The sequence below is a fragment of the Ammospiza caudacuta genome, chromosome Z (assembly GCF_027887145.1).
Source record: "Ammospiza caudacuta isolate bAmmCau1 chromosome Z, bAmmCau1.pri, whole genome shotgun sequence".
NCBI classification, from domain to species: Eukaryota; Metazoa; Chordata; class Aves; order Passeriformes; family Passerellidae; genus Ammospiza; species Ammospiza caudacuta.
The window spans coordinates 87,667,560-87,673,801 of NC_080632.1; positions in this window are offsets into that span (position 1 = coordinate 87,667,560).

Here is a 6,242-nt window from a genome sequence, read left to right on the forward strand (position 1 = left end):
ATTTTTTAAGAAGGCAAAGCTTAAAATGGTTTTATTTTTTTCCAGACGCCTGTGGGTTTTAACCCGATATATTATCTATCAATAATGTAATTTATTTAATTTAGTCTTAGGGCAGGTCCTGAGATCTCTGTTCAGTCTGAATCCCTTTGTGTTTCGTTTTAGCTTTTGGAGTTTTGCCTGAATGTAGATGGGGGTCAGGCTCTGGTGTTAGCCATTTGTGTCTATTTAATTCAGCCATTTGTGAGTTCATTTGGGAGTAACTTTGCTTATTTATCTGCAGGGCTGTTGTAGCGCATCGGGGATGCGAAGCCTGTTAGTAAATTCACTTCAGAGCTGGCACTGCTTTGTAGAGCAGCCAGCTTCTGTCACACAGAGGAACAACAACTCGTTCCCTAAAAGTCTAGTTTTGATCTCTTCTTTTAATTCATTTTAATTGTTCAAATATCAACGTTTAAATTATTTAAGTTAATCTCTTCCCTCCTGATTAGAAAGTGCAACATACCTTTAGTATGGCACATGAAGCCTTCGTAATATAACTTATTTATTTAACTTATTCATCGTCACCCGGGGATGCCCTCGTAGAGTTTTTATTTTTTAATTAGAGTTATCTATAAAGCACTACAGCTGATTTCCTGTAAGAGCAGCAGAGCGAACTTTGAGGACAAGCAATGAATATTCAACCTAAAACTGTGCGTTCAGAAAGATAGGGAAAAAAAAAAAAGACACTGGGATACTTTGCCTGAACTTTGTGGCTTCTTAAAACCTAAGCTGGGGGGAAAACAATCCATGCCAAGCAAAAAGAGAGAAACCCTTAAACTAGCTGCTTCCAAGAATGAACTTCTGTGTGTGGATAAAAAAGAAAAAGGAAAAAAAAAAAGAAAAAAAAAAAAAAAACCAGAAAAAACCTTTCTATTTCTAGTGAGAACCAAAGAGGCTACCTCACTGACTTTTCCATTTGTAATTTTAATCGTGTTGATGATACCAAAGATACCAAAGATTTCTTTCTCTGTGCGGTCTGCATTCTGCTTGTGCTCTCTGACAACTCCCACTGTTCTCTCCTACACCCAGAAACGTCCAGCAGAGCCCAGATTCCCAAAGAAACGCTACCCTGGAAGCTGCCAGTTCTGGCGATGCCCTTTTCTGTGTTCCTTCCTCCCTCCTGCCAGCCGCCGCGGCCGCGGAGCGTTCCCGTCCCGGTCCCGGTCCCGGTCCCGGTCCCGGTCCCGCCGGGCTGTGTGGAGCTGGAGGCGATTCCGGCCTTTGTCCGTCCGCACATCCCCCGGGGAACCTGAGGGCGCTGCCCGGGCCCATGGGTGTGTTTGCAGCAGCAATTAGCATTGCTAATTATTATTATTATTATTATTATTATTATTATTATTATTATTATTATTATCGTGCCCGAGCAGAGCCCAGGGCCGGCGTGGGGCCGCAGAGCCCGGGGCAGGGGAGGAGCTCGTGCCCACGTCCAGGAGCTGCTCCCTCTCCTCACCTCTCCTACAATTACCGTTTTCAGATAGAAATCAATTAATTACTTTTCTCAAGTTAGCAATGAAGTGAGGCTACATTAAGCTCCATTAGCATCACATTCCTGAGTGATTGCTTCCAAGTTGTTTGGTTGTTTGGTTGGGAATTAGCGGTGCCCTTTGGCGCTTGGGTTTGAGCCCGTTCTGTGCTGTTTATGGGCTGAAGCAGTGCTCTGAGGAGCCGAGCCCGGCCCTGGGCACTGCTCACAGGCTGGCACGGCTGCTGCAGGGCCCGGGCAGGAGGAGTCCTGAGGATTCCCTGAGCAATCTGCCGGGCCGTGCCCTTGCAGGCGCAGAGTTACCGACAGCTCCACACAAACGCTCCGCTTCAATTAAGTGCTGCCTTTTATTTTGTGTTTCTTTGGGGGTTTAAGTCTGTGTTGGAAACGGTAGGACTTGACAAGTGTGCTTTTCTCTCTGTCTCTGTGTTCCTTCGATACAAAGCTATAATAATTCTCAGGATGCCTTCTGGGCGGGGGGAGCCGGTTGTCCCTGTGCCCTCGGACACAGACAGTCCCCAGAGCTGGCAGGGTCCCCGCGGCCCCCCGACTCCTGCTTCACTTGCAAAGAGTGATGTTACCACGGGACGAGTGCCTTGCTTGAACCAAAGCAACCATTTTGCCAGTCTAGACCTCTCTGTGCTTTTTTTTATTCTTCCTGTGAATACCTCAGCTTCGACTGGGCCGCCGAATTGTACCTGGTGGGCTTTTGTACTGTGGTGCTTTGCAATGCAGCCCTGCAAAGAACAGACTCCTGATGATACCAAAGGCTCTCCTCCTCTTTCTCCTCCTCCTCCTCTTCCCCGTGTCCCTGATCTCTCTCTCTCCATGGTTCCAAAGCTTTATTACGAACTGGGCATGTTGGCAACGCAGACCGTGCAATCCCTTACCGAATTTTCTCAGATATACCTCATAGAGAATAGCTGTTTAGCGTAATGTTATTATAGCGTATGTAATAAATTATTCACTGTTTCTTTTTGGTAACTGTGATTTAAAAGAAAAAAAAAACAGAAGAAGAAGCTTTATATGTTTTAGGTTGTGCTTTTGTACTAGACGGAGAAGGTGCGCTTAAAAATGTACGTCAGTCTTTCTTCCCATTGGGTTTTTTTGTTATTATGGATCGGGGAAAAGTTGCAGAATGAGCCCAAAGTTTACAGTTTCATATTTTGCTGAAGAAACAATCTGTGTTCATTTACTCTGTTGGAAAAAAAAAAAAAAAGAAAAAAAAAGAGGAAAAAAATTATTTTCTACATTTGTGCTACTTGGTCTGAAGAGCTGATTGTCCTGTGTGACAGTGTAGTATTATAATTAGCAACTGCCAATCAGCACTCCCATGTTTATGCATGAGGCAAACCCTTAGCAGTGTGATGCATCGTCGTTCTTAATGGCAACTTCTTCCTTTGGGTTTGGGACGAGCTCTTTGGCTTGGTGTGTTTATTTATGCATGGAGCCTGTTAGCTGTTCGCAGTCGTGGCGCAGTTGTGTTTGCATTTACGCTCTGAAATCACGCCCGGGTTCGCCCCACGCAGCTCAGCACTGCTCGGGGCGGGTGTCCAGATCAGCTCTGGTCTGTCCCCGTGCTAAACAGACCCAAATTCAATTCCAATCAAATTGCCATCTGGGGAGAAGTTTGGCCAGCTGGCAGCTTCTCCCCAGCGATTCGATTCCCTCAGTCCCCTGGCAATACATGCCCCGCTCCTCACGGAGGCTGCTGTGTGTTTGTCCAGGGTCAGGAGTTCCTTTGGCTTTATGGCAGCCCCTGGGCACAGCAGGGCCGGCCGGGGTGGGTGCTCAGGACCACCCTGCCCCTCCCCTGCTCCTGCCCGGCCCAGCCATTGCCGCTGTTGTGCCAGCAGGGGCAGGGCACGGAGCCTGCGCTCGGCAGCGCTGTCCCCGCCGTGTCACCTGGCCCGAGCCCATCCGAGCACTCCAGATGGGTCCTGTGCTGCTGCTGCTGCCCCACGGGCAGCCCCTTGCCCACGCCCTGCCCTGGGCCAGGTTTGTGGAGGTGCTTTATCCCCCTTTGATTTGTCCAGATTCATGCTTGAGCCCCCTGTTTAAGGATGGGTTGTGTTTTCTCTCCGGGTCCAGCTTTGGACCCCCGCTGTCCCCTGCTTGCAGGCCGTGCTGGACATAAAGCCAAACCAAGTGCTCCATACCCTGCACTCTGTGGAAAAGCAGGCCTGGGAGGGGCAGTGGCACGCTGCTGAGGAGGCCTCTGAGTGCTGATGTGGTCTGTCATTAAGGGTATTTTAGAGATGTGCTCTCATTAGTGCAAGGAGACCTTTTCATTTGGCCTTACTCAGTAGGTTGTGATAATAATGGAAGCTGTGTAATATAGCCGGGTTATTTTCTTTCCTGATTTCTCTGCCAAAGACAGTCACAGACACAAGAACTTTAAACAGGAGTTTTCGTAAGACAGTTGATGATTGTAACAGTGGTTCATCTTCCAGAAGTTTCCCGGTTGTTCCGCAGTAAGCAGAGCGGGACATTGGGCAGAGCCCTGCTGGCAGATGCCACCACTCCTCACCGACACGCAGTTGTTGTGACCCAGGCCGAGTACACCCGCATTCCTCAGCCCAGAGGCCACCAGGGGTATGGGAGGCCACGGCAAGGGCACGGCGGGGCTGCCACGAGCTGCTCCAGCTGGCTGGAATTTGCCAAGGTACTTGTATTATGAAATTTAAGGTCTATTTTATTATGTCATTTTATGTCATTTTTTAACTTTGTGAAAGGTGGTATGTTGAACTGAGTGTAAGCTGAGTTTTTCAGACAAATAAAGTAGCTAAAGAGTGAATGTTATTTTATCATTAAAGGGTTTTTACTCACTGATTTGTGCCAATAGATGTCCTTTATCTCAATGACAAGTATTACATTGCTTTCAAAGTTTTATTTATAGCTATCGATGTAAAACCCACACACACACATTATTTGCCAAAGTTCAATAAAGGAGGAAAACAATGCTTTTGCTTCCTTGTGCGATCAAAAGTTCCTGATTTTTTCCCCAGGGTTTTTTTCCACCACAAGCCCATCCCACACCAAGGGGTGAAGAGGAGCCAAGGGGGCTCAGGCTGCTGCAGCTCTCAGGGGTGAGGAGAGCTGAGCACATGCCCCAGGGTAGGACCACATCCCAAAAATGCCACCTGGGACCAGGGGCCTGGCCAAGCGTGAGCAGCAGCGCTTGGAAAAGCATCTGCACCTTCTCCCACAAGCACAGCCTGTGCAGCTGTGATATTACAGGAGAAACCACTCTGTATTTGTGTAAGTCATGGAATTATATGATGCAATGTAATTGCTGTAAAATTATGCTAGTTATTGTACTTTCTTTCCCTGAAGCAGCTCTACGGGAGGAGGCAGGAGGTTCCTGGAGCTGAAATTCCATGGCAAGGAGGATGTAGCAGGTTTGCCTTCATTCATTCATTCATTCATTCATTCATTCAGTCAGTCAGTCAGTCAGTCAGTCAGTTACTCACCCTAGCTGTGGACAAGTCTTGTTTGTTTCATTTCCTCGGAAAAAGCAAAACAAAGGGCACAAGAAAAGCACTTTTGTTGTATTTCTGTCTTTAAAATCCAAACAAACCCAGCCCCCTCTTGCCCTAGCTCACTCCTCTGAGCTCCTGGAGCAGGGTCAGCCTGGGAAGGCATGGGGGCCCCAGAGCCCCCCAGCACCGTGTCCCAGCCCCAGAGCAGTGACAAGGCCCTGCCTTGGGGTTTATTGGCTGGGATCTAACCTTGGCACCAATGTCTAACCTTGGGGTTAATAAACTCACTGAAAAGTTTGTTTTCATGCTCATTCTCTTTGTGTCCCTCTCTCGACACTGAGCCAGATTCTGCCATTAATTAAATTTACACTGGTTCATTTCACTTTGCTGAGTGGCCACGGGCGCAGATAAAGGCAGAGCTGCTTCCTCAGCACTTTGTGTGGCAGAGCCCAGGCCGTGGCTCTTGCGGCCTTCTTTCCTCCTGCCTGTGCTGGGGAGGGCTGCAAAGGCACAGGAAGGGTAAAAACCCTTTAGCAGCAGAGAGGCGAGAGTGGTGACACCGAGACTAATGCAGCCACGGCAGGTCATTTCCATCTCACTCGCAGGATTGCTCCCCCGGGGATGCATTTTCCAGGCACTTAGCAGTGGGCACAGCTGGAGGAGGGAAATGGGACCATTTCATTAAGCTGAAGGATGAGCTGGGTGTGTGGGAGGACTGCAGCCGGGCCGGGATGCTGCATCAGCATCAGCCTTTCCCAGTGCCAGGCTGTGCCCCTGAGCTGGGGTCCAGGGCCAGCTCTGGAGCCATGGAGCTCATTCCTCAGCTCACTGTTCCCAACCCTGCCAGGAATCACGGCTATCCCAGCATAAAGTGCTGTAAATGCCCCTCGGGAGCAGGCACCGCTGCCATCCTCCTCCTGCTCCTCGGGCAGTGCATCTGTCGGGATGAGCCCGGCAGGAATGAGCTGCCGTGTGGGACCCGCCCCGAGCACAGCGCGGCTCCTCCCGCTGCAGATGAGGCGCTGGCAGCGCTTCTGATCCCAACACTGCACAGCACTTCAAACCTGCGGGAATTCCCTCGGGACACAGCCTGGCATGCAGCCCGCAGGGAAAGCTGCACACCAACAGCAAGTCAGGGTGAGGAAAGTGGGTTTCTTTGGAGGAAAACAGCAGGAGCTTTTGCAATGCCACTGATTTTCAGCACACGTGGGATGGAGGTGCTGAAGGAAAACAGCCGG